Source organism: Saimiri boliviensis, chromosome 6, assembly GCF_048565385.1.
Source record: "Saimiri boliviensis isolate mSaiBol1 chromosome 6, mSaiBol1.pri, whole genome shotgun sequence".
Taxonomy (NCBI): domain Eukaryota; kingdom Metazoa; phylum Chordata; class Mammalia; order Primates; family Cebidae; genus Saimiri; species Saimiri boliviensis.
In genome coordinates this window covers 108,432,218-108,458,946 of record NC_133454.1, presented here as the reverse complement: position 1 = coordinate 108,458,946, position 26,729 = coordinate 108,432,218, and the positions used below count along the sequence as shown (strand labels likewise).

The following is a 26,729-nucleotide window of genomic DNA, read 5'->3' as shown; positions in this document are numbered from 1 at the left end:
TAATTCAAGGTGAGATTTGGGTGGGAACATAGAGCCAAACCATTTCACTTGCCCCTGACCCCTCCAAAATATCATGTCCTTACATTTCAAACAATAACATCCTTCCAACAGTCCCACAAAGCCTTAACTCAATTCAGCATTAACCTACAAAGCCTTAACTCAATTCAGTATTAAAAGTAAAAGTTCAAAGTTTCACTTGAGACAAATCAAGTCCCTTCTGCCCATGAGTCTGTAAAATCAAAAGCAATTTAGTTACTTTATAGATACAATGGACTCCAGGCATTGGGTAAATACATACATTCCAGATGGGATAAATTGGCCAAAACAAAGGAGCTACAGGCCCCCTGCAAGTTCAAAATCCAATAGGGCAGTAATTAAACCTTGAACTTCCAAAATGAGCTCCTTCTACTCCATTTCTCACATTCAAGGCATGCTGATGCAAGAAGTAAGCTCCAATGGCCTTGGGCAGCTCTTCATCTGTGGCTTTGCAGGGAATAGCAGCCGTGTTTTCTACTTTTATAGGCTGTAATTGAGTGTCTGTGGCTTTTCCTAGCACGCAGTGCAAACTGTCAATGGATCTAGAATTCTGGGGTCTGGAGGATAGTGGCCCTCTTTTCACAGCTTCACTAGGCAGTACCCCAGTCAGGGCTCTGTGTGGTGTTCCAACCCCACGTTTTCCTTCTGCACTTCCCTAGCAGAGGTTCTCCTGAGGGCTCTGCCCCTCAGCAAACTTCTGTCTGAACATACAGGTGTTTCCATACATCCTCTGAAATATTGGTGGAGGTTCCCAAACCTCAGTTTTGTGCACTCACAGGATAAACACCATATGGAAGCTGCCAAGTCTTGGGACCTGCACCCCCTGAAGCAATGGCCCATGCTGTACCTTGGCACCATTTAGAATGTCTAGCAGGAATGCAGGACACCAAGTCCCAAGACTGCACAAAGTAGCAAGGCCCTCGGCCCAGCTTATGAAACTGGTTTTTCTCCTAGGCCTCTTGGCCTGTGATGGGCAGGGCTGACATAAAGACCTCTAACATGGCCTGGAGATATTTTCCCCATTTTCTTCATGATTAACATTTAGATTCTCATTACTTCACAAATTTTGAATTTCAAGCAAAGGGCTTGAATTTCTCCTCAGAAATTAGGTTCTCTATTGTATCATCAGGCTGCAAATTTTCCAAACTTCTATGCTCCGCTTTCCTTTTAAACATGTTTAAATTCCAAACCATATCGTTGTGAATACATAAAACTGAATAGCTTCTAAGAGAACCCAAGTCACGTCTTGAATTCTCTGTTGCTTAGAAATTTCTGCTACCAGATATGCTAAATCATCTTTCTCAAGGTCAAAGCTCCACAGATCTCTAGGACTGGGGCAAAATCCCAACAGTCCCTTTGCTAAGCATAGCAAGAGTGACCTTTGCTACAGTTCCCAACAAGTTCCTCACCTCCATCTGAGGCCACCTCAACCTGGTCTTCATTGTCCATATCACTATTAGCATTTTAGTCAAAGCTATTCAACAAGTGGCTAGAAAGTTCCAAACTTTTCCACATCTTCCTGTCTTCTGAGCCCTCCAAGTCTCTAGGAAGTTCTAAACTTTCCCACATTTTTCTGTCTTCTAAGCCCTCCAAACTGTTTCAACCTCTGCCTGTTACTGAGTTCCAAAGTCACTTCCACATTTTCAGTTATCTTTTTATCAGCACCCAGCTCCTGGTACCAATTAATAATGTTAGTCCATTCTCAATCTGCTATGAAGAACTGCCTGAGGCTGGGTAATTTATTTTAAAAAGAGGTTTAATTGACTCACCATTCCACATAAATGGAAAAGCCTCATGAAACTTACTATCATGGCACAAGGCACCTCTACACAGGGTGACTGGAGAGAGAATGAAATTCAACAAGGGAAATGCCATATGCTTATAAAACCATCAAATTTCATGAGAATTCACTCACTAACACGAGAACACCATGGGAAAACTGTTCCCGTGATTCACTTATCTCTACCTGGCCCTGCCCTTGAGATGTGGGAATTATGGTGATTATAATCAAGATGACTTGGGAAGGGACACAGAGCCAAACTATATCAGATCCCTTGTGGCCTCCTGAAAACCTTAAGATAGTTTTAATATTTTTTCCCTCTCCTTTCTCACTGATTCTAATATGTAGTTCCATTCTCCTTCCTCACTGTCTCAGATTAGTAGAAAGATGCAGTAGTAGGTATGAGCAATGGATGAAGCATCTGGCCTTGCTTCTAGCTGGACATGAGATTTTTGGGAGCTACTCTGTCTCCCATGAGCTCTAGTTGTTCATCTTTTAAATGAGGACATTGGGTTGTGTGATCCTGCTATCTTTTCCTATTCTTTAGTGCTGTGACTTTTTTAAAAACACTGCTTTCTCTGAGCCTCATTTTTCTTATCTTTAAAAATGAGAAGAATGCCCACCTCATATGGCAACTTGAAGGATTAGAAGATAGTAATTAAGTGTCTCTTCCTATACAAATCTATTTCATTCCTGAATTTAGTTAGCAATAGTTCATAGAGCAAGTTGAGATAATGAGTATAACACTGTTTGAATCTATTTGAGTTCAATATTTTATATAGCAAGTGAATTTCGAGTAGTATGTATTCATTAAATGTGTTTAGTTCCTGGATATCTATGAAAGCACCTTACATAGGAGGCAATCCTCACTAAAGATTTGCTCCTGTTTTCTTGACCCTGAGGCTAAAGACAACCTTGTTTAGTTTTGCAGCCCTGGCATCTAGCATATTACCTAACAGTCAGAAGGTGTACAGTGGATGTTTGTGGCCTTTAGGCAAGTCATGAAACCCTGCTAAGCCTTGTCTGTAAAATGTATTCAATAATATATAACCCCAATTGAGTTTTTGTAAAGAATGGTCAAAAGATCGTTTTCAAAAAAGTTAAAATCACAGCTCTCATACAAATATAAAATGAACAGATGTTTAAGTTTTTTCATCACTCATTTATCAATGAGAGAACCAGAGTATTCTAACCAGTTCAAAGGAAAATCCACAATAAAGACACATATAAATAAGAAATATTGAAATAGATTTGTAAATGCAAGCAAAACTAGCTTCTTTCATAGAGAAGGAAGTCAAGTGAACCATATTATTGAACAGAAAAATAAAACTGTCTACAGAGAAAAATTATTTTGCATTGCTAGCAAGTATTTACAATTGACTGAGTTGTAAATTCTGTAGACTTCTTCCATAGAATCACCTTCTGATAAGCAGAAGGTTGTGTTAAATATATAGTTTTCTATTGATGCCCCAATTTTTCCCTAGTGAATAAATTAGATAATGCATGGAAATTGCTTAATTGGTGCCTAGCTTATAGTGAATCTCCAATAGATGGATATTTTATTAAATTTTAGCAATGGCATATGACAATGATAGATTAAGTGTCTTCTAGATATTTTATAAATTGAACGACAATTGGGCAATCATTTATTCTACTTTCCAGCTTTAGTATTCATTCTCCCATGTAATTCAGGACTTTTTTCTTTCTTTTTCTTTCTCTCTCTCTCTTTCTCCTCTCTCCCTACCTTTTCCCCCATCTATTTTAAATTAGCTGTACCATGTTTTCTTACCATGTACCAGGAAGAATCTTCAAATTGCAGAACATGTTAAGACACTTCTCTCTAGACTTACATATTGTCCTAGATATTCCTCTAATAAAACAGAATGACACTGATCAAAACTAAATCTTAGAAAAAATTTACAGAGACTGTTTATTCCTAAACTTGTGGCAAGGGGATACCTCTGCTATATCTTTTATTTAAGCCAAGTTTCCAATGAGTTGGAAGGAGAGTAAATTTTAGGATGTAAAATAAAAGAATAGTCAGACTTACCTGACTGGCAAATGTTCTATTAAGATGGGATTATGGAAACTAGAGAGATTTTCTAAATGGTACATTTTACAAGAATTGATTGGCTACAAGGGGGAACTTGAGCAATTTGGGGATGTTTCAAATGAGAGAAGTTTAATGTGAGGGGCAGAGGATTTTCTGTGGCTGGCTATTTTTGGAAACAAGAGGGCACTAATGGGTGGTTTGTCATGTCATAATGATTCTATGGTCTTGTCAAAGAGAACTACTATGGCTGAGTTTCTTAATAAAGACTTGTTAATATAAAAGAATATTACATGAAATAAGCAATATCATTTAGATGCACAGGAAATTATTTTTGTTAAATTTAGTTAAAAGAGTACTGTAAATCCTAAATAGGCATGCCATTTCAGGCCAAAACAAATGTAATAGGGAAAAAAATTATGTGATGTCAAATAACAAAATTACAACAAATTGGGTCTGACAATCGAATTGACTTTTATTAATGATTTATGTATTGGGCAGTATCTCATCTATAAAAATAGAAATGTACTTCATAGATACAGCACAACAGTCAGTTTTTCAAAGGTAACGTGAGCAGAAACAAGGAAACAGAATATACATAAAAGCAGATTGGTTAATGTCAGGTCATTTTTCTTGTTAGGAACGTTAAGGTAGAGGAGACTTCCTTATCATGCTGGGTTGGGATGACTGGCCTGTTTTCAAATGGTTTATGTGAATCTCTAGTTATTTTGGGGGAAAAATGGGCTGTTTGGAGATTTTCCTGTTTTTTAAAGTATTACTTCAATTGCATGGCACTTAGTATGAGTGGCTCCATTTTGGTTTGGTCTACTGGGGCCTATTGCAGGAGTTTAGGCCAAAACACAGCCTTCTCCAAATTTTGTTTAATAGTGCTTAAGGCGTTTCATCATAATATGATATATTGTGACAGGAAATTCATTATCTATGTTTCTTTGGAATTCTTAATTAGCCTAGTATCAAAATAACTCCTTTCATTTGTCTTAGGTCAGATTCAACACGCAAACAAATTTTGATATTAATTATTTAAACAAAACAAAGCAATAATCAGTGGTCTTCTCCACCATCTGACTAAAACAAATGGATAGTGTATTCAGTTTAAGTGGACTTATCATCTAACATCCCCTGTTTTTAAGTCTTTGCTTTATAATTTGAAAAATTAGGCTAAAAAAAATCTCTCAGACAGTATAGATACTAAGTTCTTAGAAATATTACTGATTGAAAAAAATAATACATGTAAAAGTAACTCACATAGTCCCAGGCCTATGGTAACTTCTCAGATGTTAAATTCCTTTCCACCTTCTTAGAGCATGCAGGAACAAGCAAATTTTAATCAAAGCTATTATATTGAGGCTCTAATCAATAAACTTTTATTTAGCCTTTACCGGTCACCTGGACATCTACTACATGGTGTAATTAAATTTCCAAAATACTATAACATTGGTATAGTTTTTCAAGGAGAAAATATATTTTCCCATTATTTTCTATCATATAAAAATACAAAAGGTCAATGTGTGTTTTTCCTTTTCTTTTTTTTTTTTTTTTTTAGTGTGAGCTATAGGTGTTAAAATCTACCAGCATTTATTGAGCATTTTAAATAATACTAATTATGTCCTTTTATTCTATTTTATGTAGGAGTTACTGAAAAAGCAAGGATAACATATGTGGATTAACAATATGGAAACATCCTAAAACTACTTTGGAATCACCATAAATTAAGTGGATTCAAATTTTGCAAACAGGGAAACCAGTCCATGAACAATTCGGTACAGGTAAGTGAGAGGCATCATTTACTCCATGAGAATCCTTCAAAAATTCATTGTCTATGGGGTTGTTAATTACATTTCAGATAATTCTAATTCTCCTTTGGTACAGCTGAAAGCTTCTTTTTCCTCCCGAATGTACACACGCGGATGCCGGCATATGGCTAAATGTCTAGCCATTTCATCTTGTTCATTTGGGCTTCATTCAGTTACAAAAAGAGAAAGCAGGGGGAAAAAGTTCCTACCTCATAAAACGTTTACCAGTAGTGATTTATGCAGAAGGGCAGGAGTCAAACTGTTTCCAAACAGATGTTTTTGAGCACTACTACGGGAGTTAAGAGTGGCAGATTGGCCTGCTTGGTATTCAGAATAAAACAGGTGGACAAACGGTGAAGCCCCAGCTCCTATTTTTGAAACTGGGGCAGTGGTTCAGTCATTCATATGGAACAAAGTGTTTGGGAATGGTTGCTGGCTTTCGATTGTCTCTGAAAACCTGAAGAGATTGGAAAGCTTGATGTGGTGACAGCATGAAAATATTTTCTGTTGGGCTATTGGGTAAGTTCCACTTGTCTGAAGGAACCAGTGGGGAAGAATGAAAGTCTAAGTAACGCACAACAAGTGGCCGTTTGTAAGCTGGAGGACTGGGTTGTGGCATCCTCTGTAGTTAATAATTGTTATACCATCAAGAGTCAAGGAGACTCACACATAGAAATAGGACCTACCTAGCTCTGTACAATTGGAACAATCTCTTCATTCATCTGTGGGGTTTCACTGTGTTAAGGGGGAGAAAAAGATCAAATTTTAGTTAAATTAAGCACCATTCAGGGTAGGGGAGACGTTTGTACTTTCCCTTTTAACTGGCAACTACTTGAATTATTTGTGCTGTCTTAAGGCATAAGTAGATACATTATAAATAGACCGGAAATGAAGGTAAAATGTATTGCTCATGCATTTTCCTGTTAATATTTAGCTCTCTCTCAGTTGCATTTATAACAACTATCTGTCCTACATTCATAACTCATGATTCTCCCAGAAGACAACCCTTTCTTTCATCAACTCCGTCACATTATGTAGATTAAGCTGAATAGAAGTTATGTTAATCTATCTTCAGGGATATCACTTTATTTGGAGAGTCACATAAGAATCTAGATATGAAGGCGTTTGCAAGTGTGAAGTGCTCTCTAAAGATGACAAAGCAATGGTAAGGTAAAGATGAGGTACCAGCTACTCAAGAGAAATATCAACCAAAAGAGAGAGAAGACATGAATCTTGTTTTTTAAACATATGTAACTGTTTCTTTTCCTTGCCTTCAAACTTAGTCTTTCTATTTATACACAAGGAAGGATGTTATTTCATTAGGCTCTTTTGTTTATTGAGAAAAAAAGACTCATTTAGGTGACCTATGTAAAAAAGGGAATTTTTCTGGCAATATGTGGGCTGGAACTGAAACCAAATTAAGAAAAAAAAATTAAGAATAAAAAAGAAAGGCAGTTCTAGAAGCTTCTTATATGCTGTGTCGTTCTTATGAGCAACGGACACTTTAAACTTTTTGAAATTCTGCTTCTCCCTGAATGGCTATTCATTTTTCTTCTTTTTTGTTTCTGATTGTTTTTCTGAGCCTTTTAATATTGGTTCCTCTTAAAATTTTGCCTTGCACATAGCCAATCATGGCCTCTGCAGCTGCTTTCCCATTAACAGCTTCAACTCCTGCTACTAATTACCTGTGTAAATCCGGCTACATTCAGGAAACAGAAACCATACCATGTATTTTAATAGGCAGAGTTATCAAAGAATAGTTAGCCAGTTACTGGCAAATAATAAAGACAAAAAAAAAAAAAAAACCACTGAAGAATCATAAAGGTAGTAACTACAGGAAGTGTATATCCTAGATACAGGGACAAAAGTAAGAGTAAGAGATTATTAGAATTTGGAATACTGGAGCAGGGGCTTTGAAGAACTGGAATACAGGAGTGTTGGGTGAGGGTGTTCCTTGAAAAAATGGAGGAACTTTAAAAGCTCAGCAAGGGCTCCACAGAGCTAAAAGTCTTGCCTTTATGGACAGGCTGCCAGCTGGGGCTGTACTCCAGAATCTTAAATTGGGGAACCCATGGAGCTGGGATACAGAATTTTGTAGGGAATCTTACTCAGCCAGTGTTACAGCCTGAAGAACTGGAAAGGAATCCACAGGCAGAACTGGAATCACATCACTGAGGAAGGGGTACAAGTTGTACCACTAGGAAAGTGTACAATTAGGTTTTTTCTGGAATTGTAGAAAAATGTACAAAATAGAACCAGCTGCTGCTCAATAGCTAATGGAACCAACAGGGTTGTCAAAAGCAGGAATCACTTTCTTCTTCACTTTCAAGCTTCTAGTCTCCCTCTGTCTCCCTGTATCGGCAAAAGGAACCAGATGGCAAAGAAAAATATATGCTTCACACAGACCCCGCCGCAGCATATCAGAGCAAGAGGAAGATGGACTTGAACTGAGAGACTGTAATTTAATAACAAGCACACAGCCTATTCTTTGTATGTGTGTGTGTGTGGTGTGTGTGTCTGTGTGTGTGTATTTAAATTTTCAAAAGAGAGAATATGCTTGGCTTAATTCACCTGATCACTAAGATCCTAGATTATGACTTAATTAAGATTTACTTGACTTTTGGTCTAGTGCCATTCCTGACTTAGTCAAGTAGCATTAGATTGTGGGTTATAAGAGAATTCTGTAGAAAACATGGCCATTTAAGTGGCAGGGCTATAAACTGAATGGTATTCCTGAAAATCAACTAAGGACATTCATATGATTGCTGTGTAGTACAGATATAAAATATGCATTGTGATAGTTCACATTTATAATAACTAATGATGTTTGGCATCATTTCATGCACTTATTTGCCATCTGTATATCCTTTTAACCAAAAGATCTGTCCATGTATTTGGCCCATTTTCTAATTGGATTTTTGTTTTATTTTGTTCTGTTTTTTTTTTTTTTACAGCTGCATTTTCAGAATTTTTTGATATTTTCTGTATATTAACCATTATTAAATAACTAGTTTGCAAATATTTTCTCTCAGTCTATAGCTTGTGCTCTCATCTTCTTAAGCCTTCACAGAACAAAAGATATAAATTCTGATAAAATCCCATTTATCAGTTTTGCCCTTTTTGGGCCAAGCTATTTATTAGTTTAGAAACTCTTTGCCAAGCATAGACTCCAAAGTTTATCTTCTATGTTTTTTTCCCAAAATTTTTATAGTTTTATTTATCAGGTATAAGTGCATAATCACACACACAGAGAGAAACAGCATATGACTCTCTCTGGACAAAGCAACTCAAGAAGATAGAAAATTCTGAGGCAATTAACACTTTCGGCCACCCATACATAAGAAAAAAAAGTTGGCCTTATCCCCACCTAGACCATCAATGTCCTAATGAATAATCTACATTTTTACCTTCACCAGGCTATGACAAGTTCCCCCCGAACCTTGAATTAATTTTTATAAGGTATGAAACTGAAGTCAAATGTTATTTAATTGCCTCTGGCATTTGCTGGGGGTTCATTTGCTCACCTTGGTATTAGCACCAAATGTTTTTTTGTTTTTTTGGTTTTTTTCTCATTTCATTAAAATCTCACGGATTGTTGGTATAATAAGTAGTTTGCAGTTAAAACCTAGACATTTTGGGTATGATATTATGAGTTTCTGGATCTTGTTTAAACCTTCAGTTTTAGCTGGCTTTCTCCAGTATTGCTCCAGTAGGGGAAGCGGAAGTAGAATTAATAGCAGTTGGAGGTAGAAGCTCATGTTTCTTTACCTGTCCCCTGCTGATATATGAGTGGGCAAGGGCTCTTTATCACTACTGGCATGAACAGGACTTCCAGCTTCCACTAGACTTCCATTGATACCTTCCTGGCTAGGAAGAATAGGAATGCCTTGTAACTATACACAACTCATCTACCACTGACACCCTGGTGGTGGCAGGAGGGTGGTTGGGTATTGGTGTCATTATTGCTGGGTGGTGGTGAGAGCCCTGACTCTCCTCTAAGCCTAGTTTGACACCACCCCAACATGTAGGGATGGTAAGGGTAGAAGTTCAGGATTCCTATGTTATCTCCACTGATGATACAAGGGGTAGAGGATGGCCTGGTTGCTGCCTGGCAGGGATGAATGTCCTGGCTTCTATGTGATCTTCTTTGACACTACCTTGGTGGAAAATGAGGAGACCTTGTCAGAGCCTGGTGAAGGTAGAAATATAGATTATTCATTAGAGCATTGATGGCCTCGGTAGGGATAAGGCCATATTTTTTTCTCTTAGGTATGGGTGGATGAAAGTGTTAATTGCCTCCAATTTTTCTATCTTATTAAGTTGCCCTTTCCTTGTCCTTTGGCTAGAAAGAGTCAGATGTTGTTTCTCTCTGTGTGTGTATATATGTACCTATTGTCATTTCTGGGTTTCTGATTTCTTCAGCTCCAAATCTGGGATATATGGAGCCAAAACAGAAATCCAGGAACTCACCACCATGTCAGTACTTGGGTCCAGAGCTTCTTGTATAGTCTTCCTTCTTCCCTCCACTTTTCAAGGGCTTCTTGTACATTTTTCAAATGTAATGTCTGGGATTTTTGGTTGCAGTTAATGGGATAAATAGGAAAAGAGGTTTATTCTATCCTTCTGTAAGTAGACATCCCTTGGAAGAATTTTTGCAGATATTTTGTTGGCTCTATTTTGATGTCTAAAATAATAGCATAATTATTGCGATGGAACTATAAATTTACAAAAACAACAACAACAACAACAACAACAACAACAACAACAAACTTGGACCAGGTGCAATGGCTCACACCTGTAATCCCAGCACTTTGGGAAGCCAAAGCAGATGGATCACAAGTTCAGGAGATGGAGACCATCCTGGCTAACATGGTGAAAGCCCATCTCTACTAAAAATACAAAACCTTAGCCAGACATGGTGGTGGGTGCCTGTAGTTCCAGCTACCTGGGAGGCTGAGGCAGAAGAAACCTTTGAACCCAGGAGGCGGAGGTTGCAGTGAGCCAAGATCATGCCATTGCACTCCAGTCTGGGAGACAGAGTGAGACTCCATCTCCAAAAAACAAAAACAAAAACAAACAAAACAAAAAACATCTACTAAGTTTATTTCCTGATAGGATAAGAATACATGCAAAACCACCTTAAAGAGATAACTACCTTAAATAGTAGGAGCTTACAAATAATTGTTGAATAAAAGAATAATTATTAAATAAATTCACTTAACAAATTGGTCTATGTGCTAAATATTCTAGGCACTGAGGGGGCCATAAATATATGTGATGCAGAAATAATTATCAAGTAAAACAGGGCCATTAACAGTGATAAAATAGATCAACATAACTATAACATTCAAGGTAAAAATCTCTCAGAGCAAGGCAGTGTCTTGTTCATCTTTGTCTGCTGCTAGTGCCTCATGTAGTACATTAGTCATCACACATGGCTTGCTATGAGAGTTAACAGAGGGAGAGAGATCACATTCAGCTGATGGCAAATAATCTGTTTTATGTCTTCCAAAACTTCTACAGAAAAAAAATTCTGTAACATTTCTAGATACAATATGCTCACATTTAATATTTTCTTTATTCTTTATCAAGTTAGAGAATTATTTATGTAAAATTCTATCTCTAAAAATGAACTCAGGTGATTAGTATTCTTGTTTTGATAGCAGCAGAAGAAAGACAAACATCATTCTTTACACATATACTTGTAATAAATTTTAAGATTAAATGCCTTAAATCACATACTCTCTTACCCCAAATGTCAATGGCAACAGCCTCATGTTATATCATATAGAGAGACTGGTAGTCTTTGGGTCAAATGTCAATCCCACACACCCATCACACTCAAGCAAAAATAAAATGATTTCAATGAGTTAAAAATAAAAGAATCATGTGTTAACATGGATGTCCTTGAAAATGAGCATTAATTTTAACCTTAAACATCACCCAAGGAAGAGCTCTGAATTTTGTCAATTTATTATAAAGTCTATGAAGCTGGGGAATTTCACAAACAATGACTGTCCAGGTACCTAAGGAAATAACTGTTCACAAATATAAAAATGCCTTGACAGAAAGTCGGAGTCACAGCTAACAAACTCTCCAGCATTTCACTCTTGGACCAGGGATGCCAGAGGCAAACCAGCAGGAACCCTGCTGGAGAGCAAGTAGTAATGCTGATACTGCAAACCCTGATGGAGCAAAAAGTAAGCCATGTTTAATGCAAGGCAAGGGGACTGGTGAGAAAGCAGAAGAGGTCTCTGCTCCTAACAGGCAGAGAAAAAGAGACCTCTTTCTGACATATGTTATAAACTCTTAGAGAGCATAAACTGACTTTATATACTTGATAAGGCAATGTTTAGTTAGGGGGCTTTCTAAGTAGTGAATAATCATGAGATTAATAATAATAATAGTAAAATTCTTGTTTGCATTTGGTTAGCTTGCTCTTTGAAAAGCTTTTCATGAGTGTCTAGTGCTATAAAATAGAGTGGGGTTTGAAGAAGGATGATTTTTACTTCATACTTAAATTTATATTTACAGGCAATTTTCAGTGAAGAATGAGAATAAGAATAGAAAATTAAAATAGTCGAGTATATTTATTCGTGTGTGTTTTCTTTTATATAAATTCACTTTGATAGGTTCCCTATATAGAAAGTTAGGCTGAGAACTCTAAACTTAAAACTCCCAAGAATTTGGAATCTTATGGTAGTAGTTTTATCCGCCTTGAACTTTGTAATTGCCACAAACTGAAATATTCAAAGTGCCATGTAGTAATCAATATAAACAATAGTCTATATTAACAGAAAACTACCTTATTATGTGGGCTTCGAGAGGTACAGAGTTTATTAGCTTTTTAAAATTTGCCAGGTATTCTTACAATGTATTTTTGAATCTAATTTTATTCTATTCAGAATTAAAATATCATTTAAAAATAGATATGGATATTATGAAATAACATAAATATTGTTATTGGAAACTTAGAAATAAAAAAATAAAAATTTTTGGTTAGGAAGACAGATTTCTATTGTTATAACCTATTTTAAACATTATGGGTTTTTTGTCCTTTAAAAAAAAATATAGAAAAAATATAGTTTATATTTGTTTTTGTAGGTATTTGAAAAGCTTCACCCCTTGAAGAAAAATATTGCATCTTTTTAAAAAGGACCTAACATGATAGAGGCAATAGTTCATGAGAAAAGACAAATCTAAAAATTCGTATTTCAGAATATTTCTTCCCTTACTACAGTAAAACAAAATAGTATAGAAATAAAAGGACTTGTATGAAGTTGGAAAGTAAAAAACCCATAAAAAATATCTTAACAAAATATTTATTTTATTTTCAAAGCTAATCTAGAATTATAAAAGCTAATAAAAAATTTAAAGTATTAAAAATATGGGTAAGAGAGTAGCAGGCACTTTTTATTGTCAACAACCTGAATGTGATTTCACGATTTTTCTGACTGTGTGATACACAATTTAGCTGGTTTTTCTCAGCTACCTTCACATGACCTCGTTAAGGTCTGAGAAGTGATAGGTAACCAATTGAGTATATAAGCAGGGCAATTGCATCTCCTTGACATATTCCAATTTATCAAACATAATTTCAGAAGTTTCCAGGTGGATCTGAAGAACCTTTTGAAAAAACGTATCACCCATGTGAAGGCTCCAATCCTGCTTAACCCACTAGGTGAAACAATAATAATATTGGTAGCACATCAATTCCCCTCAGCTTTTTCTTATCCAATGACAAATATGCTGAAAAATCACAGGAGTTTGTTATGCTTGATTTCTTACATTTTACATCTTTAAGCTCCACATTCATGTTGCAAATACAATGAAATATCACTGCAGTAAAGCAAAATGTTTCACAGAACACATTTACCGTTCAAGAAACCAAACCATAAAGCAGAAATTTTAAGGCAGTAAAACAATTTGAGACACAAATTCTATTCAGCCAAATGGTATGCATCTATTACAGAGAGCGACTCCTAAATTGAGTGCCTGGCAGAAAGAAGGCATGGCAATAACCAATTGTCGAGCAAATGGGTGTTTATTTCATGCAGTTGAAAATAACAAGGTGGAACCAGTGGTGTTAAAATCAGCTCTCTGAGAACAAATATGGCTCTAATTTGTAAGATATGTAATATTTGCAAGTTTCTGCGGTGTGTCTACTTCCCCTATAGCCATTTCACCCACCGATGTGATGTCACTGAAGACTGAGTTGGGAAGAGAAGTGCAGAATATTCTTTCATGGGATGGTGCAGGCCAGTGAAAGGGGGCTTTGGTATCCTACTGGTAAAAGTCTAACTTGCCTTTATTTGATTTGGAAAAAGGCAATTATACCATGTGATATTATATTTGCTAATTAGCTGACATGATTTTGATGATAACTAGAGGTGGTTTTTTATTTGTTTGTTTCCAGCAATCCTAACAAAATGTTACTTTTCAGGGGTAGGTTATCTGCAAGATAAAATATTGTGAGAATGACTCACTAGGAATTCCCATGCTTTTGATAGGAAATAAAAACCAAGGAAGGCCTTGAGGATTGTCCTGAAGAAATCTCTTTAACGGAGGGCCAGTACCTCAGAGCCTCAGAACTGTTAGGCCTGCCTTGAAGAATCCTTATTTTTGGCCACTACAAGCACAAAAATTGAATAGGAAGCCCTAGGCAAGGTATTCTTTTAGCAACATCGAATATTAAGTCTTATAATTTATGAAATCCTTCCAATTCCCCATGATGCTAAACTACTTTTGAAGTCAAGAAATGTAGTGCAGCATAGAATTTTTTAACAAAGAAAAAAAAAGAACCTGACCAATTGAAAAAAACATTCATTATAGACCTGCTATGGATTAGACCCTGAGCTGGATGTTGTCACATGTATTTTAATTAACTCATGTGCCTTCATTCTTTGCAGGAAAAAGTAGAACTTCCTCCGTTTAATTAAGATTGAAAATGGCATCCCACAGGTTATTAAACATATTTTAGAAACAGCAATAGCAATCACTATCTGTTTCATGTATACTATGTCCTAGACATTTTCACATTTATTCATTTTAGTAAACATCCTTAAAATTATTTCTGTTTTATAAATAAGACTATGACTAAGAGAGACTTATGCACTAGGTCAAGAGCCAGTGAATTACAGAGGAAGAAATGGAACACAAGTCAGTAATTCTCCAGATACATGCATTGCTTAGCACATATTGATTAATTCAGTAATTCCACAAATGTTTATTGAGCACTCCCCATGAGTCAAGCACTATTCTTGGTGTTGAAGATATAGCAGAGAACAACACAAATACAAATACCAACCGTCACATACCCATTTTGTAGTGGACAGCGACAGTCAGTAAGCAAAAAAGTAAAACAAAATAGTTTTAAGTAAATATATTATGTTGAATGGGGGATAATTTCTTCAGAAAAATATAAAGTAGGTAAGGAACAGGTAATGCTTGCATGGGAGCAGATTGCAATTTTAAACTGACAGTTAGGGAAGGAATCATTGTAAAGTTGAGAAAGCTAGGAAGGAGGTGAGAAGCTGAAGCATGCAATATGTAGGAGAAAAATCTTTTCCAGTGGAGGAAACAAGTGGAGAGGCCCTGAGGTGGAGGCATAATTTACGCATTTGAAGAACACAAAAGGCTATAGATTAGGGAGTCCTAGAATTAAGGAGCGAAGGCCTGGAAGTGTGAAGGACCGGGAGAGGGTGCTAATCACCCTGTCTTCTGTGATGCCTAAAGAACAATTAGCGGACTATTGCTCTAATCCAGGTGGAAGATGATAACTTCTCGGACCTTGATGGTAGAGGTGAAAGTGTTAAGAATTGGTTTGATTCTCTATATATTTCGAGTAGATTGAATTTGTGGCATGATTTAAGACGGACGTAAGAAAGAGATTAAGAACTCCAACATGTCTGGTCTGAGTAAATAGAAGCTTTGAAGTCTCATTTCCTGAGGTAGAGAGCTCCAAGGAAAGAGAGATTTGGGGTGAAAGATAAGGAGGGGGTTGTTAACTGTAGTAAATTTAAGATGAAGAAGATGCAAAAATAAATAGTTCTATTTCAAAGGATAATTGTAAGTTGGAACGATGTAATCTGCATGAAAGTACTCTATAAATATTGGTGACCTGTTTTCATTCTATACTTAGTCACATGATCTAATCATGTCCAGGCTGAAATTTAGAGATTGCCTACCATAGAACTGGTGGACTTTGAAGCATAGAATTGGTGGAGTTTGAAACTACATAGGAGGGGGTAGTTTAAAAAAAAAATAGCTTAAACGTTACAAGAGGCAGATGTGTGGATAGAGTTGCGCAGGAGGGAAGAAAGCATCAAGAGAAATGAGGAAAGACAGTATAAAACTTGGTTTTGCCAAAAAGCACTTTTAAATATTGATAGAGTTAGAATAGAAACTGAAGAATCTAAGTGACTGGAGGAGTAATTAACCTGGAGATGAGCCTTGCTGCTCTGGGGGCCCAGATGCTAAAATCAGATGCTAAAATCAGGAGAGAAAGATCTTCCTACCACAGAATCGGTAGTACCAGTGCAATGTTGTCAACTGAAGATCTTGAAGGGCCGCCAGAGGAAGATCACTGCCTCAGACCAGCATTCTCAGGGTGCCCACTGCCAATATAGAACACAGCATAGCATCCTGCCAAAGAAGATAGAATGAGTGAACATTTCCTAAGCAATGTGAGACAGGACTGAGATTCCCAGAAATAACTTTGGACATTTTCATGATTAAAATGAACCTTTGGCTCTGAGTGACTTAGGAAAGATCTCATCTGGCCACTCATGAGATCTCATTTTCACTGTCTAGTTGAAGATGCTGTGGGTAATCCCTGTTTCATGTTAGTTACTGCAGCCACCTTTTCAGGAGAGCCTGATATGTATGCTAGATGGTGACCTGCTCATCTGCAGGCATTTGCGATATTTAAGAGAACACTGACAGTTAAATCCTAGTGCCACCTCTCAATACTGGGATTGCTTGTTGTATGTCATTTTGAGCCTTTCTTATACTATCGGGCTTTAATTGGTTTTCCTTTACTTTCTAAGATGCCAATACCAATGTCTCTGTACTTACATTAACCCTAAGATAGTGTAGTTTTCCCAGCGCCATGTGAACTTACTCTTCCTGAAAAAGAGGTTTAGTCTCTCACCTGGATCTCACTTACCCATCAGCCATACTCCTTAGGCTGAGTGCCTTGGACTACTGCTATGCGGTCATCTTCAGTTGCCTCATGTACTCCTTTTCCACAGTGGGTAGAGATGTGTTGGTAGCAGGCCACTGAGATGTATGTCCAGTGGGAGAAAGCCTCCTTGGCTTCATTCACACAACCTAGATGAGCAGGACGTGTCCGAGGCTGCTCATTGCACTTCACCTGGGACGGGGCCACCTTAGACCTTCGTTGCCCCAGCATCTGAGAGGTTCATGTTTTCCTGCTTGTCTGGGCCAAGGCACACCATGCATGAGATTGTGCCCTCCTTTTTATGCATCTACTTTTTACTTATATTGTTCCCTCTTCCTGAATTGTTTTTTCTCTACTTCTGCCTGTAAAATTAAAGCTCTGCTTCAATTACTGGAGTGAATAGCGTCTTTATGTAGAGTTTTCTTCTGATTTTCCCCTGCTGATTATGAGCTCCTTGAGTTGTCACTGCATGTTGGTAGACATATCTTGTAGTTTTGTAAACCTACTACTGTGTATGTATCTGTGTATATATTCTTTCTGTCCTATTTGAAGGTGAACTCCTTTAGCAAGGCTTCAATAGTAAGCATCACTTAGCTCTCCAAAGCCTGAGAATCTCTAGAGCAGCTAAGAAATTTAATGAGGCCTATATACCAGGACCTTGGGATGTATCTGGAAAAGCTTAAGAAAAATCTTCCTGTAGACAACTTGCTTTAATTATAACTGAGATTTAAATTCATTTCAGTAACGTATACCCACTTGGGGTACCAGAGGTCAAGGTTGAAAATTCTATCATGGATGACCCAGGTGAAACTGGCATAAGAAAGGACTTTTAAATATTGCCTGGCTATTAAAGCTATAGCTTGATTTGCTTTATTATTATGACCGGAGGGATAGGGGTGTTGGAAATATTTTCATAAGACTGCCTGAGGCTATGAGAAAAAAATCTATAAATCAAAGAGTAAACATGTTTTGTAATTAACCATGGACTCTTTTTTCTTTTTTAAACTGGCTAAAGTGAGATCAGATTAATCTTAATAAAGAGACTCCAAGTTTTGCTAGCCACATATGTAAAAATAAGGCATTTCTTTTTTTCTTTCTTTTTTCTCAGACACTGTCTTGTTCTCTTTTCCAGTCTGGAGTACAATGGCGCTATCACAGCTTATCGTAATTTCGAATCCCTGGACTCAAGCAACACCCCTGTCACCTGCCTCAGCTTCCCAAGTAGCTGAGACTACAAGCATGCACCACCATGCCTGGCTAACAGTGTTTTACATTTTCTTATTTTTTAAAGAGATATCGTCGCACTATGTTTCCCAGGCTGATCTCTAACTCCCAGGCTTAAGGGATCTTCCTGCCTTGAACTTCCCAAGAGCTAGGATGAAAGGTGTGAGCCACTGCCCCCAGCTAAGCATTTATTTCTAAAATAAATTATGTCTAAATGTTAGTGTGGACGTCTTAGTTGTCAGACTTATCAGAAAGTAGCATTTTACTGCCCATGTGTGGTACTTGCTAAGAATATTTAAATATTTGGTTCTGGTAGTTCTTCATAGATCGTTTGAGGAAACAACATTTATTAATGAAATCTATAAACCCCCAAACCAACTTCCTTTCATCTGTAACAAACTTAAAGATTATTTGACATATATATCATATATATATATATATACACATACATATACATATATATATATACATATACATATATATAAATATATATATATATGAGGTTACAATATCTTTGGCTGTGAAAAGCCAAGCTTCTTTAAGCATCCCAGCATAAACACAAATTTGTAATCTTTAGTTTGGAGCCTAAGAATTAGGAATCGTTATTGAAAGACCCACTAGTTTATAGTGTTTTCCCACAGTTTTCCATCCTTTATTAGTCAGTCTTTTATGCTGAAACATTTAACCTCACACTAACACTTCCACTGGTCCTTAAATTAAAAAAAAAAAAAAAAAAAAAAAAAACCTGGAAGCTAATTGCGAGAAATACGTCTTCCAAGTGTGACTACAACCGGGCACAATACCCCACCCACAATTTTATATAATGGAAGAAAAGTATGTACATTTACAAGTGCCATTGTTTATCAAACTTTGTACCCATTTTAATTAGTCTGCAAAATTAGTTTTTAATTCAGGAATTCATTTTTCCATATATGTATTTCATTTTTATAACTTTATTGATTTTCTGCTTATAAAATACTCATATAATACAAATCAAACATTACAGAAATAGAAATATAAAAAGTAAAATTTTTCTATAACTTCATTTCCTTAAAATATTGTATGTTATTGATCTATTTCTGTTAGATATTCTTATTCCCATTTTGTAGCAGAGGTAATGGGAGCTTAGAAATACAACTTGGGCCTGGGTGCAGTGGCTCACCACCTTAATCTCAGCTCTTTGGGAGGCCAAGGCAGATGGATCACCTGAGGTCAAGCATTTGAGACCAGCCTGGCCAACACGGTGAAACCATGTGTCTACTAAAAATATATAAATTAGCTGGGTGTGGTGGTAGGCACCTGTAATACTAGCTACTAGGGAGGCTGAGGTAGGAGAATCACTTGAACCCAGGTAGAGGAGGTTGCAATGAGATGAGATTGCACCACTGCGCTCCATCCTGGGTGACAGAGTGAGACTCCATCTTGAAAGGAAAGAAAGAAGGAAGGAAGGAAGGAAAGAAAGAAAGAAAGAAGGAGAGAGAAAAAGAAAGAAAGGAAAGATTAAAAAAGACAGAGAAAGGAAGGAAAGAAGGGAGAGAGAAGGGAGAGGGGGAGGGAGGGAGGAAGGAAGGAAGGAAAGAAGGAAAGAAGAAAGAAAAGGAAGGAAGGGAGAGAGAAGGGGAGAGGGAGGGAGGAAGGGAGGGAGGAAGGAAGAAAAGGAAGGAAGGAAGGAAGGAAGGAAGGAAGGAAGGAAGGAAGGAAGGAAGGAAGGAAGGAAGGAAGGAAGGAAACTAACTTGGCTGAGCTAAGATGTATTCCAAAGCCCATGTCAGGTACTTGTGTGTGTCTGTAAGTGTATATACATATGTATTTCTATTTCTTCACATTCTATGAACAAAGATGACTTCTCTCTTTGAATCTGATAGTGTTCTATGGACCTTCCCTGATCCAGTGTTCATTTGCTTGTCCACATATTTATGCTACCACTTACTGAAACTTAGAAAAATAAGTTTTATTTGCATTTATTATGAGAAAAATAATAGGAAGAGAAAACAAAAGACATAAAATGGTTAGGAAAAAAACCCAAAGTAGACTTGGCAAAGATAAAAAGGGATTGCATTTTAATTAGGGAAGAAGGAGCTGAGTTTGAATTAAAACAAACTCCCATTCTAAAGTCTGTGCTTTTATCTTCTGGACAACATTTCTTACCTTTGATGAGTTTGTTTATTTGATGCTTCCCTGAAGGTTTTTATTGCTAAAGTATCTTCATTGCTCAGACCCTCCAGAGCCACCATTAAACAAACCAGCACTTACTCACTAAGAGCCACATACTGTCTTGGTCATTGGATTCAAAGACAAATAAGATGAAATACCTGACTTTGTGATATCTGAGTCCAGTAATGGGAAGCCCTCCATGCCACTTCTCTGTGAGGTTTTGCAAGAGCATCCTAAGATTACATAAGTGCTATAGTTTCTCCCGATAGTATTTAAAGCTGCATTTAAAATGCACAGTGGTTTCTCAACTATGTCCCCACTTCCTTGTTCCATTTTTGAATTCCTTTCATCTTCATTCTACACAGCTTGACTTAATTCTGATATCTCCAAAATACAGATATGCAAAAGCCAATAGAAAGAGATGTATGCTTGGGCTGGGTGTGGTGGCTTACGCCTGTAATCTCAGCACTTTGCGAGCCCAAGGCAGGTGGATCACAAGGTCAGACGTTCAAGACCAGCCTGGCCAACATGGTGAAAACCCATGTCTACTAAAAATACAAAAGTTAGCCTGGCATAGTGGCGGGTGCCTGGAATCCCAGCTACCCGGGAGACTGAGGCAGGAGAATTGCTTGACCAGAAGGCGGAGGTTGCAGTGAGCCCAGATTGGGCCACTTGACTCTATCCTGGGCAAAAGAACAAAATTCCATCTCAGAAAAATAAATAAAATAAAATAAGAGAGAGAAGCATGCTTGCATGGAAAGTGTCAGGGAACCACATCATCTATCTACTTCCTTCTTGACCTCAGCAACTTTTCAAAACCTTTGTTTGAGTTCCCCAAACTACCATCCTGTTCTCTGAATCTTTCTGCATGTGAGCTTTTGAGGTGTTCTTTAGATCAATTCAAGAATATGTCTCCAGTCCCAAATATTGCACAAAATACTTATTTTTAAGTCTGGGCCAGCATTTTCAAAACAAATACCTAGTTTTGAATTCAGCCTTCAATACACAGCTGTACTTTCATTTAACACAATCTAATTAACAAATTTTTTTTTGAGTGGCATAAGGTGATAGGAACAGAAAAGTAATTCAAATCAGTCATTCTTAAGCACAGATCTAGGACTGCTACCTACTGAACATATAACCGTAACCTTGGCCAAGTCACTTAGCTTCTCTGAACTTCAGTTTTCCCTTTGATAAAATGATCTTTAATATTATTTGTTTCAAGTGACTGTCATAACTTTAAAGAAATAATATTTGGTAAGGATGCTTCATTGATAGTTTTAAGTACTACTTATCAATTATAATAATTATAATATAAATTATAATATTATGTAATAAGACTATAACAGAGCCTCTTTTTAAAAAATTTTTAAAAATTTGTTATACTTTACCTTCTGGGGTACATGTGCAGATCATGCAGTACTGTTGCATAGGTACATACATGGCAATGTGGTTTGCTGCCTCCATGTCCCCGTCACCTATAGCTGGCATTTCTCCCTGTATTATGCCTCCCCAACCTCCCTACCCCACACTATCCCTCCCCTAGTCCTCCACAACAGACCCCACTGTGTGATGCTCTCTTCCCTGTGTCCATGTGTTCTCATTGTTCAACACCCACCTATGAGTGAGAACATGCAGTGTTTGATTTTCTGTTCTTGTATCAGTTTGCAAAAAATAGTGGTTTCCAGATACATCTATGTCCCTACAAAGGACATGAACTCATCATTTTTTATGGCTTCATAGTATTCCATGGTGTCTATGTGCCACATTTTCCTTGTCCAGTCTATCATCGATGGGCATTTGGGTTGGTTCCAGATCTTTGCTATTGTAAACAGTGCTGCAATGAACATATGTGTGCATGTGTCTTTATAATGGAGTGATTTACAATGCTTTGGATATATACCCAGTAATGGGATTGCTAAGTCAAATGGAATTTCTATTTCTACGTCCTTGAGAAATTGCCACACTGTCTTCCACAATGGTTGAATTAATTTAAACTCCCACCAACAGTGTAAAAGTGTTCCTATTTCTCCACATCTTCTCCAGCATCTGCTGTCTCCAGATTTTTTAATGACTGCCATTCTGACTGGCATGAGATGGTATCTCAATGTGGCTTTGATTTGCATTTCTCTAATGACCAGTGATGATGAGCATTTTTTCCTATGTTTGTTGGCCTCATATATGTCTTCTTTTGAAAAGTGTCTATTCATGTCCTTCACCCGCTTTTGAATGCATTGTTTGTTTGTTTGTTTCTTGAAAATCTGTTTTAGTTTTCTTAGATTTTGGATATTAACCCATTGTCAGATGGATATATTGCAAAATTTGTTCCCATTCTGTTGGTTGCCAGTTCACTCCAATGATTATTTCTTTTGCTGTACAGAAGCTCTGGACTTTAATTAGATCCCATTTGTCTATTTTGGCTTTTGTGCCAATGCTTCTGGTATTTTAGTCCTGAAGCCCTTCCCTATGCCTATGTCCTGAATGGCTTTTCCTAGGGTTTTCTTCTAGGGTTTTTATGGTGTTAGGTCTTATGTTTAAATCTTTAATCCATCTGGAGTTAATTTTATTGTAAGGTGTCAGGAAGGGGTCCAGCTTCTGTTTTCTGCACATGACCAACCAGTTATCCCAACACCATTTATTAAACAGGGAGTTCTTTCCCTATTGCTTGTTTCTGTCACGTTTGTCCAAAATCAGATGGTTGTAGATGTGTGGTGTTGCCTCTGAGGCCTCTGTTCTGTTCCATTGGTCTATATCTCTGTTTACCAAAACATGGTCCATATCTCTGTTTACCAGTACCATGCTGTTTTAGTTACTGTAGCCTCATAGTATAGTGTGAAGTCAGGTAGCATGATGCCTCCAGCTTTGCTCTTTTTGCTTAGAATTGTTTTGGCTATGTGGGCTCAATTTAGTTCCACATGAAGTTTAAGGTGTTTTTTTGTTTGTTTGTTTTTGTTTTTGTTTTTGTTTTTCCAGTTCTGTGAAAAGGGTCATAGGTAGCTTGATGGGGATAGTGTTGAATCTATACATTACTTTAGTCAGTATGGCCATTTTCACAATATTGATTCTTCCTAACCATGATCATGGAATGTTTTTCCATCTGTTTGTCTCTTTTATTTCCTTGAGCAGTGGTTTGTAGTTCTCTTTGAGGAGGTCTTTTACATTCTTTGCCAGTAGTATTCCTAGGTATTTTATTCTCTTTGTAGCAATTGTGAATGAAAATTTGCTCTTGATTTGGTTTGCTTTTAGTCTGCTATTCATGTATAGGAATGCTTGTGATTTCTGCACATTGATTTTGTATCCTGAGACTTTACTTAAGTTGCTTATCAGTTTAAGGAGATTTGGGGCTGAGACAATGGGGTCTTCTAAATATGCAATCATGTCATCTGCAAATAGAGAAAATTTGACTTCCTCCTTTCCTAATTGAATATCCTTTATTTATTTTTCTTGCCTAATTGCTCTGGCTAGAACTTCCAATACTATATTGAAAAGGACTGGTGAGAGAGTGCATTCTTGTCTAGTGCCAGATTTCAGAGGGAATACTTCCAGTTTTTGCCCATTCAGTATGATATTGCCTGTGCATTTGTAGTAAATTGCTTTTATTATTTTGAGACACATTCCATCAATACCTAGTTTATTGATAGTTTTTAGCCTAAAGGGCTGTTGAATTTTGTCGAAGGCCCTCTCTGGATCTATTGAGACAATCATATGTTTTTTGTCTTTGGTTTTGTTTATGTGGTGGATTATTATTGCATCACTGGGATGAAGCCTACTTGATTGTGATGGATAAGCTTTTTGATGTGCTGTTGCAATTGGTTTGCAATTATTTTATTGAAGATTTTTGCATCTGTGTCCATCATGGATATTGACCTGCAGTTTTCTTTTTTTGTTGAGTCTTGCCGGGTTTTGGTATCAGGATGATGTTGGTCTCAGAAAATGATTTGAGAAGGATTCTCTCTTTGCGTATTGTTTGGAATAGTTTCAGAAGGAGTGGTACCAGCTCTTCTTTGTACGTCTGGTAGAATTTGGCTGTAAACCCATCTGGACCTGGGCTTTTTTTGATTGGTAGGCTATAAATTGCTGCCTCAACTTTAGCCCTTGTTATTGGTCTATTCAGGGTTTCAACTTCTTCCTGGTTTAGGCTTGGGAAGGTGCAAGTGTCCCAAAATTTATTCGTTTCTTCCAGGTTTACTGGTTTATGTTCATAGAATTGTTTATACCAATCTCTAATGGTAGTTTGTATTTCCGTGGAATTGGTGGTGATATCCCCTTTATCGTTTTTTATTGCATCTATTTGATTCTTCTCTCTTTTCTTTTTTGTTAGTGTGGCTAGCTGTTGTCTATTTTGATCTTTTCAAAAAACCAGCTCCTGGATTTATTGATTTTTTTGAAGGGTGTTTTGTGTCTCTTTCCTTCAGTTCTGCTCTGATCTTAGTTAATTCTTTCCTTCTTCTAGGTTTTCAGTTTTTTTTATCTTGCTCCTCTGGCTCTTTCAATTTTGACAAGAGGGTGTCGATGTTAGATCTTTCCTTACTTTTCATGTTGGCATTTATTGCTACAAATTTCCCTCTAGACACTGCTTTAAATGTGTCCCAGAGATTCTGGTATGTTGTATCTTTGTTCTTGTTGGTTTTGAAGAACATCTTTATTTCTGCCTTCATTTCATTGTTTATCCAGTCAACAATCAGGGGCGAGTTGTTCAGTTTTGATGAAGTTGTATGTTTCTGAGTTAGTTTCTTAATCCTGAGTTCTAATTTGATTGCACTGTGTTCTGAGAGATTTTTATTATGATTTCCATTCTTTTGCATTTGCTAAGGAGTGATTTACTTCCAATTATGTGGTCAGTTTTAGAGTAGGCACAATGTGGTGCTGAGAATAATGTATATTCTATGGATTTGGTGGGGGGAAAGTCCTGTAGACATCTATTAGGTTTGCTTGGTCCAGATCTGAGTTCGAGTCATGGATATCCTTGTTAATTTTTGGTCTCATTGATCTGTCTAATATTGACAGTGGAGTGTTAAAGTCTCCCACTATTATTGTGTGGGAGTCTAAGTCTCCTTGTAGGTCGTTAAGAACTTGCTTTATGCATCTGGATGCTCCTGTATTGGGTGCATATATATTTAGGATGGTTAGCTCTTCTTGTTGCATTGATCCTTTTAGCATTATGTGATGTCCTTCTTTGTCTCTTTTCATCTTTGCCGGTTTAAAGTCTGTTTTATCAGAGACAAGGATTGCAACTCCTGCTTTTTTTTTTTTTTTTAGCTCTCCATTTGCTTTTTAAATATTCCTCCATCCCTTTATTTTGAGCCCATGTATGTCCTTGCATGTGAGATTTTTTCCTGAATACAGCACATCCATGGGTTTTGACTCTTTATCCAATTTGCCAGTCTGTGTCTTTTGATTGGGGCATTTAACCCATTTACATTTAAGGATAATATTGTTATGTGTAATTTGATCCTGCCATTTTGATGCTAGCTGATTGGTTTGCCCATTAGTTGATGCAATTTCTTCATTTTGTCAATGCTTTTTACCATCTGGTATGTTTTTGGAGTGGCTGGTACTGGTTGTTCCTTTCTATGTTTAGTGCTTCTTTCAGGAGCTCTAGTAAGGAAGGCCTGGTGGTGAAGAAATCTCTCAGAAATTGCTTGTTTGTAAAGTATTTTATTTCTTCATTTATGAAGCTTAGTTTGGCTGGACAGGAAATTGTAAAGGATTTTATTTCTTCATTTATGAAGCTTAGTTTGGCTGGATGTGAAATTCTAGGTTGAAAGTTCTTTTCTTTAAGGATTTTGAATATTGCCCCCCACTCTCTTCAGGCTTGTAGGGGGGTTTCTGCCAAGAGATCCACTGTGAGTCTGATGGGCTTTACTTTGTGGGAGACTCGCCCTTCCTCTCTGGCTACCCTTAGCATTTTTTCCTTCATTTCAACCTTGGTGAATCTGATGATTATGTGTCTTGGGGTTGCCCATCTTGAGGAGTATCTTTGTGGTGGTCTTTGTATTTCCTGTAATTGAATGTTGGCCTGCTTTGCTAGGTTGGGGAAGTTCTCCTGGATAATATCCTGAAGAGTATTTTCCAGCTTGGATTCATTTTCCCCATCCTCTTCAGGTACACTGATCAAGCGTAGATTAGGTCTTTTCACATAATCCCATATTTCTTGGAGGCTTTGTTCATTTGTTTTCACTCTTTTTTCTCTTTTCTTGCCTTCTCTTTTTATTTCATTGAATTGATCTTCAATCTCTGATATCCTTTCTTCTGCTCGATTGATTTGGCTATTGAAACTTGTGTATGCTTCAAGAAGTTCTCACGCTGTTTTTTAGCTCCATCAAGTCATTTATGTTCTTCTCTAGATGGTTATTCTAGTTAGCATTTTGTCTGATCTTTTTTCAAAGTTCTTAGTTTATTTGCATTGGGTTAGAACATGTTCTTTTAGCACAGAATTTGTTATTACCCATCTTCTGAAGTCTGCTTCTGTCAAAATCATTCTCTGAC

At 37.0% G+C, this 26,729-nt stretch overlaps 1 protein-coding gene across 6 annotated transcripts in view; it reads left to right on the top strand.

The window, feature by feature from the left end:
- LRRC4C (leucine rich repeat containing 4C) overlaps positions 1–26,729 on the top strand; it is a 1,358,593-nt gene that overhangs the window by 795,374 nt on the left and 536,490 nt on the right. For all 6 annotated transcript variants that reach the window (XM_074401331.1, XM_074401329.1, XM_074401330.1 and 3 more), the window contains one exon: positions 5,517–5,653. The gene's annotated coding sequence lies outside the window, so the exon portion shown is untranslated. The remainder of the gene's footprint in view (positions 1–5,516; positions 5,654–26,729) is intronic.